This window comes from Muntiacus reevesi, chromosome 5, assembly GCF_963930625.1.
Source record: "Muntiacus reevesi chromosome 5, mMunRee1.1, whole genome shotgun sequence".
NCBI lineage: Eukaryota > Metazoa > Chordata > Mammalia > Artiodactyla > Cervidae > Muntiacus > Muntiacus reevesi.
In genome coordinates, this window is record NC_089253.1 from 6,045,291 (window position 1) to 6,060,233 (window position 14,943).

General features: G+C 42.5%; 1 protein-coding gene across 1 annotated transcript in view; it reads right to left on the reverse strand.

Annotated features, from left to right (window-relative positions):
• Nucleotides 1–14,943, reverse strand: part of LOC136168683 (tripartite motif-containing protein 64-like) — a 109,072-nt gene that overhangs the window by 37,559 nt on the left and 56,570 nt on the right. The gene's annotated exons all lie outside the window — the stretch shown is intronic.

Genomic DNA, 14,943 nt, shown 5'->3' on the forward strand with positions numbered 1-14,943 from the left:
TTCCCTGGCTGTTTTCATTTTTGATTCTCATGGACAGTTAGTATCACACAATATTGTTCTTGTGTATGAAAAGTGTTGAATTTTAAAAGTGGAATATTTTATTCTTCATGAATATACAGCTGGGAACTTACTGTAAGGCACATGGAACTCTGCTCAATTTTGCGTGGCAGCCTGGATGGGAGGGAAGTGTGGGAAAGGATGGACACAGGTTTATTTATGGCGAGCCCCTTTGCTTTTTACCTGACATTACCACAATATTATCACTTCTCTCTTCTCTCTTTTTTTTTTTTTAACAGATTAATTTAATTGTTTTTCACTGAGTTTGGTGTTCTTGCAGTGCAGGGGATGTTCCCAGTTAGGGGGGGCTGGGGCAAATCAGTGCTCGGGTTTCTCCCTGGAGTGGTTTCCCTGGTTTTGGAGCAGGGCCTTAGAGCAGTGGCTCAGTAGTTGTGACACATGGGCTTCGGTGCTCCAGGGCCTGTGAGATCTTCTGGGACCAGGAATCAAACCCCTGTCCCCTGATTGGGAAGGCATATTCTTAACCACTAGACCAGCAGGGAAGACCTACCACAGAATTATAACTGGCTGTACTGCAATACAAATAAAAAGTGTTTAAGGAAAAAGGCAAGAAAATAGACATACTAGATGAATATAGGCTAAAATTCTGAATTTTCTAATAGAAGAAGACAACATTGGTTAAAATACTAAAATATGTATTTATCTGTTGCTTCAGCTATGCATGAACTGGGAATAAACCTCCAGTCTTATAGGATCTAATTTAAGATTAGATTTAGTGCTTCCAAAATGACTTGCTCACAGTTCATTCACACCCACAAAATGTGAAGTGGATTTCTTTCCTTTAGGAAAATCTAAACATATCTTTTGGTTGAAAAGACTCAGGGAAGAAAGCAGGAAGCACTGCTCACTGCCTGCCAGACAGCTTCTCCCTTTATTCTAGAAATGAGATTGAAGCCAGGAGTCTAGCAACTCAACCCCAGGGATAACTTCTGCCTCTTTGGCTGTGGGACCCAGCTGCTCCACGTCATTAGACCTTCCTTCTCAGAAGCTGCCCAGCCTGCACTTCTGACACCTTCACTGCAGAAAAACAGGTGCGGGGCAGCAGCAGGAGGAAAGCGGGGGTCAGGGACTCACCTTTCAGGATTCCCGGTCTCCCCTTTCCCGTTGAGCTCAACCGACGGATTGGTTTTCCATTCCTGATGCATGGGCTCAGGATGGACTCATGCTGGGACTCTGTGACCCCACACCACTCTAAGTTCACTTCCTGGAGTGTGGCTGCAACTTATTCCAGAAGAACGTGGAGGATCTCAGGACTAAAGTCTGTCATGGTGACCACACTCAGATCCAGGTCTTTGAGCTGATGCATGTTTGGGCTCTGGGACAGATGGGGCAAGTCTGACTCTGTAAGCTGCCAGTTAGTTACTGCCAGGTGGGTCAAGGGGGTCCTCGGACATCTGGGGAGAAAGCAAGCAATTAGCTCTGAGAAATCAGGGTGGCAGCTGAGCTAAAGTTGCGAGATAGGTGATTTTCCCAAAGACAAGGTCCTACTAACCACCTCCTGAAGGTCAGTACACAGAATGACCCGTCTCATTTTGGCCTGGCAGTTCCTCTCTGCATCACCTGCAAATCACCTGCAGCTTTGTATGATCTCTGGCTCCTGCTCCACTACGATCCTCTCAGAATTATGCATTTCTTAAATATTAACTAGCTTTTCAGGAGCAAAAGGCAATCTTTTAGGGACTGGTGATTTGAGACAAATTCATTGTGTTCAGGAATCTGGTAAGCACAGAGATTTTCTCTCTGTCTCTCTCCCGAACTTTCTCTTTTCATTTTTCTTTTCTGGTCACACTGCACAGGTTGTGAAAATTCTTCCCCCACCAGGGATCAAACCTGGACTTTCAGCCCCGAAAGAGGAGAGTCCTCACCACTGGACCCTCAGGGAATTCCTCAGACCTTTTCTCTCAAATTGCTCGGGTCTGAGGTGGTGTCCCTTCTTTAATGCCCTCTTCACTTACCTATTTCCTTAGTCATCTGACATAGCTTTCCCTTCCTAAGGGAACCCATGCCCGCCCTCACGGGATCCAAACCGCCCCACCCAGAGATCTCTAGTGTGCTGTCTCTGCTCCTCCCCCTTGATTTCCGAGGTGAAGTGATAGCACCGCGCAGGACGGAGCCATGGAGGACCCGGTGTGCCTGATGTGCCTGTGTTGTGTTCACTGTTTCCCAGGCAGCGATCCACCCTCACCTGAGCGTCTGGTCCAGGCAGGTTCAGACAAGGAGGGAGAGTCCAGATAGACAGACTGGAGACGGTGAGCTTAGAAACAGAGGGGGAAATCAGACCACTTCCTGCTGCTGCTCCTCACGGGCAGACCATGAATAGGGGAGAGACGGGGTCTCTGCACATTGCTCCTCTGACCCAGGAGAGGAGCAAATGTGGCCAGGATGGGCAGATGCCAGATCCAGGTCATTTGCACCTCCTGGATACAGTCCAGCTGCATATTCAGGACCTTCGTGACACTGTCCAGGGCCATTGCAGAGATCGTCAGCTTCTTACAGCACAGGTCTATGCAGGCTTTTCTCTGTGACACCCACCTGGGGAGGTAAGGGAGGAAGTTGTCCAGAGTCCTTTTCTTCAGGCAACGTTCTGTGTTTACCTTTAAGGGAGCCAAGGCCTGGTGTGTCCTTGAGCTCTGCTCCACCACTGGCGCCATTCCTGAGTGTGAGCACCCTTCAGTGCTGGCTCCAGCCCACGTGCTCCAGAAATTCTGGCCAGTAATCTGTGAACCTAGCACCTGCAGTTTGCACCTCCTATGAGGAACAGGAGATTGACAGGGATGCATTACCATCCACACAGACTGCAGCTACAGACTCAAAATAAGACCACAGACTGCCACATGTGTTTACCTCACATCTCTCTCCTCACCTGCTGCCTTGCCAGCTCCCCACTGAACCTCTCTGTCTCAGCTCCCTTTCTCCCCCTCTCCTCTCCAGGTCTCCACTTCTAGTAGGATTAGGCTCAAGGGAAGGGGATGGGGCATGTTCTCTCACCACCCCTGTGTTTCAGGCACCCTTGAACATCAGGAGGCATTTCCCACGGTGAGCCCAGGCCTCCAGCCTCTTCACGGCCACCCTCAGAGCCCTCGGCTCCATCCCTGGGTCACCCCCTTGGCCCACCCCAGAAGTCTCCTCTGGGATGCCCAGGACCCTGTCAAGCTCCCTGCATCTGGTTCCCCTGGAGTGGACCTTCTGGGCCAGCAGGACATCAAGTGCTTCCAGCGCTGCTCACAAGGGCCCCACATGAAGCAGGGCAAGCAGGACCCCCAGAGACAGGCAGACAAAGGGACAGGCTTGCACCATGATCCCAAGGGCTTGATGTGTCTCCCATGGATTGCGTCCATGAAGAGGGGTGGGAAGAGCTCCCTGGGCAGAAACTCCAGATAAGAATAGACCAAGGCATCTTCCCTGAGCAGGTGGATTCCCTCAAGGTCCAGGAGCCTACGGATGATCCGGACACTCATCCTGACTCTGCTTCAGGAGGAATCCTGTGGAAAATGCTGATGAGCATATCGTCCATGTCAGGCCAAGCAGGAGCACACCCAAGACAATCTCCCAACCCTTCAGAGGAACCTACTCAGGACTAAGGCACTGCTCTGGCAGGGGTGGACATGCCTCAGTCAGGGCACATGCCATTCAGGCCTCAATGGGCACAAAGCTATAGCTCTTTCCCTATTGCATTCAGAACAAGCCTCTCACAAGTACCAGTCCAGAGGAAAGGCAACCACCAGCCCATTCAGTTCCACACACTGCTTTGATTAATCCAAGTCCCACCTGGAAGGGGGTAGCTGGAAGACTGAAAACTCACTCCAGTCTTCATGAGGGGAAGATGCCAGTGTATCATTTAGAGCCCTAAATCAATAAGAAGAGGAAGGTCATGTGGACCAACACAGCCTCCATCCTCAGTTACCCCTAACGTGAATGCCATTTGTGTAAGAACTGTATATTTTAAATTCATGAAACAAAAGTCCAAAAAGATATTTTAAATACTTACTTCAAATGTCTTTAAAAGATATTTTAAAATGATAGAAGTTAAAGCACTAATTAAAATGTTTGAGTTCAGGCAAAACTACACTGAGAGGCAAAATTAAACCTGTAATATGTTCATCAGAAAGAACTGATTTTTTAATAACTCCTCCTGCACTAGGGATACATTCCACCCTTCATGATTAGCTAAGCAGCAGTAAGAGAAGAGCGTCCTTGTATGAGGGTGGTAACTTACTGCTCTAATGTGACTGGTGGGGTGCTCACACCTCACACCCTGAGAGAACCCCTCTGATGTCTCCAGAGCCAGGAAATTCTGCACCTCTTCTCCAGTGCTTGAGACTTTTATAAGTCTTTCTTTTTCTATCATCCCTCTGCTGCACTGCTAACCCAACCAAATCAGTATATCTGATTAGATTACAGAGCGAGCGTTGGATTGACCATGATTGGATCATCACACTTCTCTAGATTAGTTGATTGAATCATACACACATCACCAAACAGAGAGTGGTGGGGTGTTCAGGGAATCAAGGACCTATTCACTGATTCACTTAACAAATATTGACTGTATTCTAGTAATATGGACAGTTATATTCTTGTGGGTCAAGCATGAAAGGGGTTATTGATTCCTGCCCTTGGACAAGAAAGAACAAAAGTTGACAGGATCATTGTTGGGGGATTTTTGGTCAAGTCAAAATTAGCAAAATGTCCTTGAATTAAAACAGCTTCAAAAAAATAAAATAAAATAAAACAGCTTCATGAAAACAGTGGTGTTGTCATCAAAAAAAACAAAATATAGTCATTCCTGTATGAGATTTTCAGTCCGGTATTACATGGGAAACACAGGAGCTTCTGAGCCTATTCAGGTAGCAAGGGAAGAGCTTTGGGGGATGTGCTTGGTTTTCCAGGCCTAAGCCAAACTGTCTCTGAAAGTGGACAGGTCAAAACCTCAGTGACAGTAAGAGTGGGTTCTGGACAGTTTGGAGCTGAGCATTCCTAAAGGGACATCATGAATGATCCCAACAGGAAACACAGAAAAGGTTTATTTTATAAACTTTTTTTTCTTTTTTTTTTTTAATTAGTTGGAAGCTAATTACTTCACAACATTTCAGTGGGTTTTGTCATACATTGATATGAATCAGCCATAGAGTTACACGTATTCCCCATCCCGATCCCCTCTCCCACCTCCCTCTCCACTTGATTCCTCTGGGTCTTCCCAGTGCACCAGGCCCGAGCACTTGTCTCATGCATCCCACCTGGGCTGGTGATCTGTTTCACCATAGATAATACACATGCTGTTCTTTCGAAACATCCCACCCTCACCTTCTCCCACAGAGTTCAAAAGTCTGTTCTGTACTTCTGTGTCTCTTTTTCTGTTTTGCATATAGGGTTATTGTTACCATCTTTCTAAATTCCATATATATGTGTTAGTATGCTGTAGTGTTCTTTATCTTTCTGGCTTACTTCACTCTGTATAATGGGCTCCAGTTTCATCCATCTCATTAGAACTAATTCAAATGAATTCTTTTTAATGACTGAGTAATATTCCATGGTGTATATGTACCACAGCTTCCTTATCCATTCGTCTGCTGATGGGCATCTAGGTTGCTTCCATGTCCTGGCTATTACAAACAGTGCTGCGATGAACACTGGGGTGCACGTGTCTAAACAGAAAAGGTTTATAAACTCAAACCCAAAACAACAAAGTAAATGGCAACTGGATCATACTTATCGATAATTACCTTAAATGTAAATAGGTTGAACGCCATAACCGAGAGACAGAAACACTGTCTCTCAGCTAAGAGAATAGAGTAGTAGCAAAATGGATTAAAGATCTAAATGTAAGACCAGAAACTATAAAACTCCTAGAGGAGAACATAGGCAAAACACTCTCTGACATAAATCACAGCAAGATCTTCTATGACCCACCTCCCAGAATACTGGAAATAAAAGCAAAAATAAACAAATGGGACCTAATGAAAATTAAAAGCTTTTGCACAACAAAGGAAACTATAAGTAAGGTGAAAAGACAGCCCTCAGTTTGGGAGAAAATAATAGCAAATGAGGAAACAGACAAAGGATTAATCTCAAAAATATACAAGCAACTCCTGAAGCTCAATTCCAGAAAAACAAATGACCCAATCAAAAAATGGGCCAAAGAACTAAACAGACATTTCTCCAAAGAAGACATATAGATGGCTAACAAACACATGAAAAGATGCTCAACATCACTCATTCTCAGAGAAATGCAAATCAAAACCACAATGAGGTACCATTACACGCCAGTCAGGATGGCTGCTATCCAAAAGTTTACAAGCAATAAATGCTGGAGAGGGTGTGGAGAAAAGGGAACCCTCTTACACTGTTGGTGGGAATGCAAACTAGTACAGCCACTATGGAAAACAGTGTGGAGATTTCTTAAAAAACTGGAAATAGAACTGCCATATGACCCAGCAATACCACTTCTGGGCATACACACTGAGGAATCCAGATCTGAAAGAGACACGTGCACCCCAATGTTCTTTGCAGCACTGTTTATAATAGCCAGGACATGGAAGCAACCTAGATGCCCATCAGCAGATGAATGGATAAGGAAGCTGTGGTACATATACACCATGGAATATTACTCAGCCGTTAAAAAGAATTCATTTGAATTAGTTCTAATGAGATGGACGAAACTGGAGCCCATTATACAGAGTGAGGTGAGCCAGAAAGATAAAGAACATTACAGTATACTAACACATATATACGGAATTTAGAAAGATGGTAACGATGGCCCTATATGCAGGGCAGAAGAAGAGACGCAGAAGTACAGAACAGACTTTTGAACTCTGTGGGAGAAGGTGAGGGTGGGATGTTTCGAAAGAACAGCATGTATATTGTCTATGGTGAAACAGACCACCAGCCCAGGTGGGAGGCATGAGTCAGGTGCTCGGGCCTGTTGGGCTGGGAAGATCCGGGGGAATCGGGTGGAGAGGGAGGTGGGATGGGAGACCAGGATGGGGAATTCGTGTAACTCTATGGCTGATTCATATCAAAGTATGACAAAACCCACTGGAAAAAAAAAAAGAAAAGAAAAGAAAAAAAAAAAGCTCGCTGTACACAGAAAAAAAAAAAAAAGAATATCTCTCTGCCCACCACCATCCAAAAAATAAATAAGTAAAAAGCTTCCCCACCAGGAACTGTGGCAAGGAAAGGCTAATATTAGAAATGTATTTATTTCAGTAAGGTATTACCCTGTCCTCTTGGTTCTTTTAATTTTTTTAAAATAATTTTTATTTATTGAAAAAAAAAAAGAAAAAAAGAGAATAGAGTAGTAGGAGATGAGAACTAGCAGCAGGACAACTAAAATCTGAGGTGGAATTTGCATGATAAAAATCGGTGAGGTGAGATAAAGTTCGAGAGCCAGTTTTCTCTATGGAGAAGCATCCTTTTCAACGTTTTCTCTCTTCTCCAGTTATAAACATCCTACGCAGTAGACTTGTTTTTAAGTCACTCAGTCATGTCTGACTCTTTTGCAACTCTCTTGACTGAGCCTGCCAGGCACCTCTGTCTATGGTATTTCCCAGACGAGAGTACTGGGGAATCTTCTCTACTCAGGGCTCAAGCGTGCATCCCCTGCATTGTCAGATGGATCCTTTACCACTGAGCCACCAAGAAAGCCCACACAGTAGATACTTGGGCTTAAAAATGAAACAAAATGGACACTTCCCCTTCTCCAGTGATCATCTGATATTCTCTGCTATCCTTCTTACCCTAGGATCTGAAAATTTTCACTACCAGCTTCTCTGATAATCAAACTGTTGGTTCTTTTGCAGCAAAAGCTTCTGAACATAATGAGGTCTGTGTGGAAAAAAATACAAGAAAATAAAAAAATCTGAATAGAGAAACCAACAAAATCAGAACATGGTATGTAAGCAAGAAATTCTATTTCATTCAGCACAATCTTGAGAAACATGATGTTTATTCTAAACCTATGTTTGAACTAAATATTATAATGTTTATGTCTCAATATGGGTGACAGACCAATTACAAAAGGCTTTCATGTAACCATGTGGAATGAAGTCCATCCCTTTGTAGGATTTCTTTCTAAAATCAAAATATTGAGCTGAAAGATCTTACTTCCTAGATAACACCATAACATACCAACGGTTATAGAAAAATCACAGTCATAATTTGTCAATGAGATAAACCCAGGGCTTCTCACAGGGAAAATTTTTGAAACTTTCAGGAAGACAGCTCTAACCATTTGGATAGAATGGGACAAATTGAAGTTGGAAATATATGCATGTGCCAGGCAAGTAAAAATGTGAGAGTTAAAGACTAGAAGCTAGAGGAATCATGTGAATATTGAGATTCTACATAGTTCATGTAGGTTGACACATGTATTTCATTAGAGATGCAGAGCTGAGAGATATGGCTGGAAATGGAGATAGATGAGTTTCAAACGTGACTTAAATTCATGGGTGAAAAATTTGGATCTATCATTTGCTGATTCAAAAATGTGAATTGAGCACCCTATATAAAAGTGGTCAAATAGCAGTATATCTAGATTCTTGAGTAAGTAAACATTTAATGATGTGAAACATATAAACAAGCAATATTAAAAGACACTTCTCACCACTATAAAGAAAATTTAAATGGGACTGTGTGAATGACAAGGAGAGATAACAAAATTATCTCAATTATTCAAAGATGACATACCTAAGGTTAAAGTTTACAATGTTTGTCCTTTGAAACGTTGAGTGGCAGATATGTCATGATAACTGTCCTAAGCCAGTGTAGAAATAGATGAAAGGAACAGATTTCCTTGTACTCACAGATCAAATGGAGTAATGAAGAGAGTCAGTTAACAATTCTATACATAATATTTGTGGCACGATCCATTGTGATAAGTGCTTTTGAGAATAACAGCAATAAAGTTAAGTAATAAAAGTAATTTTGACAAAATTGAATTTTACATATGATCAGAAAAGATTTACTAAGCAGGTTCATGTTTGGGCAGAGATTTGCTTGAGGGTAGAATTCAGGGCAGGGGGCTTTCTGTGGAAAGAGGTTTCTTAGGGAGAGATAACTAAATCAACACATCTCAAACTAAACTTATTCTTTTCCCACAGCACACTTGCCATGGTTTACTCTATTGTGTCAACCTTGATATAAAGGGAAATGAGAGAGCATAGAGAAATTGGAAGCCAGATCTGAAAGTTGAGAAATTCTTAAAGGAAAGTTTAGGAAATAATTACCCACAGATAATGGGAAATGATAGAATTCAAGAGATATTCCTGATGGTAGAGCAATATCAGAAAACAGGAAGCACTTGATGTGTAATGTTAAGAGGATAAAATTTAAGAACTGATACCTAGTTTCCGCTCTGAAGGTAGGGCATCATTGAGGATAGAAACAAAGGAGGAAGTGCCATTTTCTGTTAAGAAAATATTAGAGTTTGAGAATGTGAAACTTTGAGTTTCTGACAGATATTCTAACACAAATAGGTAGTATGCAACTGGGTGAACAAGGATGGACCTTGAGTGAACGACTTGGTCTGGACAGGAGCATTTCAGAGTTTTCTGTATATTCCAGGCATGAGACGGGTATCACAGAAGTGTTTTAAGGATGGAAAGAAAAACATGTTTACATGGGAAGATAACTGGAGGAATCTGTGTGGGTCAATCAGGGAAAGAAGAGCTGGTTAAAGTAGACTAATAAAGGGAAACAAAAAAAGGGGGTTTGTTTGAAGCCCAAGGTGTATAGGTTTTATAAAGGAAGGATTGGGGTAACAGGAAGAAGTTCTTAGAAACATGCAGAGTGAAACTATATGGACTCAGCAAAGGAGGTTCCTGATAAGAGGAATGTGGTTTCGTTAAAGAAGTCCTGGAAATTGAGGAGAGTTTGCTGCTTTGGCGAAAGATTGAGTGCCGCAAACGAGTACTGTGAACATGCAGTCATGATCAAAAAATCTGCTCATCGAAAGTAAAGACAACACAAGAGAGAAACCAGTGAAGACTTTGGTCAATGGTGTATGTCTTGTTTTTCTTAAATGTGAATCATTTTTAAAGTTTAAAGGAAAGAAGGAAAATAGAAAGTGGAAAAAAAAAAAAAAAAAGAGAGAGAAGATGGGAATTAAGACCAGAAGGTAGTTGTCTGTTGACCAGTGTCTCTTAGGATAGGGTGGAAGCCGGTTAAGATGTGGAGTGTACAGCATCAGACAGGAGAGTCAAGCTACACTCATGTGCACAAGGTTCTGCTTTGCATGCAGTTTGTGGACCTGAAAGTAAATATTTTAGAAAGATGTTATCTAATTCTGTGACTATTTGCTATTATTCCTTTATAGCAAAGAGTCAGTCTATAGGTAAATATGTGAGGATAAGATAGACTCAGTAGTTTCAGTCATTGGAGTACCCCACATATTATATAAAACAATTATTAAATCACAAATTCACATTTTTAAGAAGTGTGGATATTTGTGGCAGTGTTCAGAGTCAAAATGTTGGTTTCAGGTTCAATGAAATAAAAGCAGCTGTGTGTTAAGTCGCTTCGGTCATGTTCAACTGTGTGCCATCCTCTGGACCGTGTGGCCTGCCAGGCTCCCCTGTCCACTGGGATTCTCTAGGCAAGAACACTGGAGTGAGTTGCCATGCCCTCGTCCAGGGGACCATCCCCACCCGGGGATCGAGCCCGTGTCTCTTACGTCTCCTGCATGGCGGGCAGCTGCTTTACCCTAGAGCCGCCTGGAAAGTGCACCGCCCCCACCCCCACCCCACCGCCCGCTAAAAAAGCAGCTAGAACAACAGCAATAAAAAAAAAAACGGATTCCCAGATTTTTGTTTTTAATGAACATACCAACATTTCTGAAAGTTAGAAGATAAATAGTGGATAACAGTTATGGATGTGACCTGATTAATTCATCGTCATCCCAGAGCTACATGAGTCCGTGGAAGAAGATGAAACAGACTGAATATTGGAAGGTGTTTCACTTAGTCTACCATGAAGTGAAGCATCATTTAGAGAAAACAGAAGAGGAAAGCAAAGAGATTTTTCAACAACTCAAAGAAAGTCAATACAATATGGACTTAAAGCAGAAACTTTTAAGGCAGATATATGAGGAGCTCAAGGAACTGTGCCATAAGCCAGACTTGGAGCTGATCCAGGTAAGGAAAGAGGACTGAAGATTCATGGTGCTGCTTGGATAATATCCACCTCTTCTCTGCCTTCCATCTAGTGTTTGCAGTCATGATTTCTGTTGCTGTAATAAGAGTTTTATCTGTCCAAGTAATGCTAGTGACCAAGGGCCCTTCTTGCCAAACACCAGAACTGCAAAGCTTCATGGAGAAGTAAGCAAAAGAAATCCTACAGAATAATTCTTCTTAAATTCTCCTAATATACATTTGACTACTGAGCAACTGCCACAGAGAAGGTGTTTAAAGATGTATGGATTGGTACCTGGACCTGGCGATAATGAGAAATTTGGGAATCCCTGTAACTCATTTCCCCTCCTGTTTCTGTGTACATGATACAATTTGCTGAAATTTGAGTTAACCCATCCTTGGAAATGAGAAACTAAATCTTCACTGTGAATCTTGTGAAGTGTATTAACGCGTTTTCTTTTTTATATCTCTCTGTACAGCATTATGAAAACATGTCCAGGAAGGTAAATTTGCCCTCATTTTCTTTTTTTTTTTTCTTTTTTTTTTGCCCTCATTTTCAAGTTTTGATAATTGTAACTGTGATTAGTCAGTTGGTGCTGAAATGGGAGCATGAGTTATCAGGACACTATCACCTCTTTCAGGATGTATTTAGATCCCCGTTTCTCCAAAGGTAGAGTTTTGTGTGTTGCTTTACCCGCGGTGGAGCTGGGCAGGGAATTACTTTTAGGGTTTTGTACAAAGATCTCATGACAACAACTACCATTCCTGATTTTGATTTTTAGAAAAAGAAAAACACAGAGGGAATTTACCCAAAGTCATGACAGAATAATGTGCAAGGAATAAGGGTTTTATAGAAACCTAACGAGGTATCAGGGAGAGAATGGGCCAACAGAGGATCATCCGGGTTCAGGGTTTCCATGTGCAGCACACGGGGAGGCAAAAACGAAAGACTCTGTGATGCCCTCAGGAAAACTGGGTCCCAGGAATTGGGACTGCTGCCCCAGCTAAGCCCCTCAGCCGCTAGCTGTGGTTGTACAGATGCTGAGTATTTCAGCGGTGACTAAACGGCATTAAAAGTCAGATGCCCCTCTTGAACATCCTTCATTTCAAGTCATTTTGTGTAGCCCTGAGATTGGCTGCAGGAAACCAGATACTGTCATGACTGATTTGAATTGGATGCTAGGATTGCAGTGTTAGCAGATGGGGTAGAATTTTATTGGATTTTCATAAAATAAATTGCCATTGGTCACATTCTCTGGATTGAGGAATTACTTTTATGTCCCTGGAATCTAATTATGAAGATTTAACGGAAATCCGCAGAGTGTGCAGCCATAAATACTGTGATGAACACGTGAGCTCCAGAAGACCAATGAAGTGCCCTGTCCTGCAGGGGTGAGTCAGCGCAGCTGCTCCTGCCCCGGCCTGTAGCCCCCCAGCTCAGCGCGTGGCCCAGCCCTGGGCTCGTAGACTGGCCCGACCAGTTCCAAGGTAAGAGGCAGCCCTCTGCTGGGGTGGGATACACTGGCCTCTGTTACTGTCCTATGGGTTATCTTTCCCCACTGTCCAACCTGTGGACTATGCTGGAAATTTTAATATCCACACTCACCCTTATAGGAGAATACTGTATATGGAATAAAGCTAAAAGGCATCTGGAAAAAAAGACATTTGTAATGAGTGGTAGTAAGCTATCTTCGCTGGTGGTTCAGATGGAAAGAGTCTGCCTGCAATGAAGAAAACCTAGGTCCGATCCCTGGGGTGGGAAGATGCCCTGGAGGAGGGCATGGCAGCCCACTCCAGTGTCCTTGCCTGGAGAATCCCCATGGACAGAGGCGCTGGCCTGCGACAGTCCATGGGGTGGCAAAGAGTGACACGACCGAGCGCCTAAGCACAGCACTGTGAGCCCCCTGGGGGTGAACAAGGGGAAGAGGTAACCGACGCCCTCAGCGGACTGAGGGCTAGTGCTGACTGCTCACATGAAGCATGTGGCTCTGCAAGTGCACTCAGGACATCCCGAGGTTTAGGTATGGGAGCTTGTCAATGGTTGTGAGATGCTTAGAGAGTTTTAGCTCGTTTATAAAACTCTTTGTAATAAATGCAAAGCATACTTCACTCACATCATACAAAAATCCCTCTATGGTCAAATTTATTATAAACACAAAATTTTATACACAGTTTGTATACAACATTGGCAAAGTGAGCTGACTTCTTTTGTCAAAAGATTTTTCCCTTTTCTTTTCAAGGGGTGCTGGCAGAAAATTCTCACAAAGAAACCACTTCAAAAAATATAAGTTTTTGTTTCATTTTAATTTTTGATGCTGTAGTGGAAATTTCTTGTCAGGAAAAGTGATCAGAGTTTTATTACTATTATTGTTATTAGTGTGTATTTCCTGTGGAGATCGCAAGATACTTTTGTTTCTGACAGTGAATTTTTACTTAATTGCCAATTTCAAATGTTTCAGGGAAAATAATGACCAAAATATAGCAATAGGTCTCATAGACAGAAGTTATGACTTCTCCCATTTGGTCTGGCTCAATTCTTCTTCTCATGAAGACAGACCTATAGATCTTGGATTGCAAAAGATTCCTCAAGTTCTCTTGATGTTCTGCCTCCAATTTCTAGTCATACGTTAGGAAACTCAGACACTCTCCAGAGCTCATGTCCATCAGGAATTTGTAACACTAGTTGCTAATATAACTTTTTCTTCTTCCTGCAGTGTACATTGCTTTAGATAATGAAAGAGTCACTCATCATGTCCCTGTATTTGAAGGTCTGAGACGTGTCTGCTGGCTGGTCCTGATGGTCCTGGGGTTGACTACACTCCACCAAGATCTAAATATTTTCTTGCCTGGGGAGCTGAGTCATTCACTTCCGGTCAGCACTACTGGGAGGTGGATGTGGCGGGCTGTTGCAACTGGGCCATTGGACTTTGTAATGACTCTTGGACACGAGACAGTGACATGGTCCTTGACTCAGAGGGAATTTTTCTACTTCTTTGTATCAGAGAGAACAATAAGTGCAGTTACTTTACCGCCTCCCCACTATTACCTCAATATGTCAGAAAGACTCTAGGCCATGTGGGGGTGTTTCTGGATTATGGCGGTGGTGTCGTGAGCTCGGTGATTGTGGCCAGAAGTTCTCTCATTTGCAGTTTCCTCTCCTGCTCCTTCTCGTCTCCTCTCAAACCTTTTCTATGCTCTGGATACCCATGATCAAGGGCACTTTAGAAATTTGAAAACAGGTATCAGAAATGTCAATAACTGGCATCACTAATTTGTGTCTGTATGACTTTCTGTAATTTCATGTTCCTTTATGAAATGTATCAATTTATTTTTAAAAGGTTGATATATTAACTATATAAATTTGTATAAATTTTTAAATAAAAATGATATATCTTGGAATACTGTATGCTCATTATTCTACATCTTGTCTGCTCCTTTGATTTCTAAGGTAACTGGATGTAAAAGAACACCTTGCTCTTTTTACCCAGCTTAGTGGGATAAGGCAGAATTGGAGTTCTCTTTTCGCTGCTGTACATATTACTTCATCCAGTCTCAGCTTTAAAATCTCTTTTTCATGATGTTATTTGTAAAGCTTCTGAACTAAATGACGGCATCTTGTTGGGTTGACTCAGAGCATCTTACATATTTCTTTGTAAAATTCACAACCTAATATTGGTCACCCCACCTAGTTTCCCCTCTATTAGAAGGTTTGTGTCTGCAACATGTACAGATAAATCCCAAA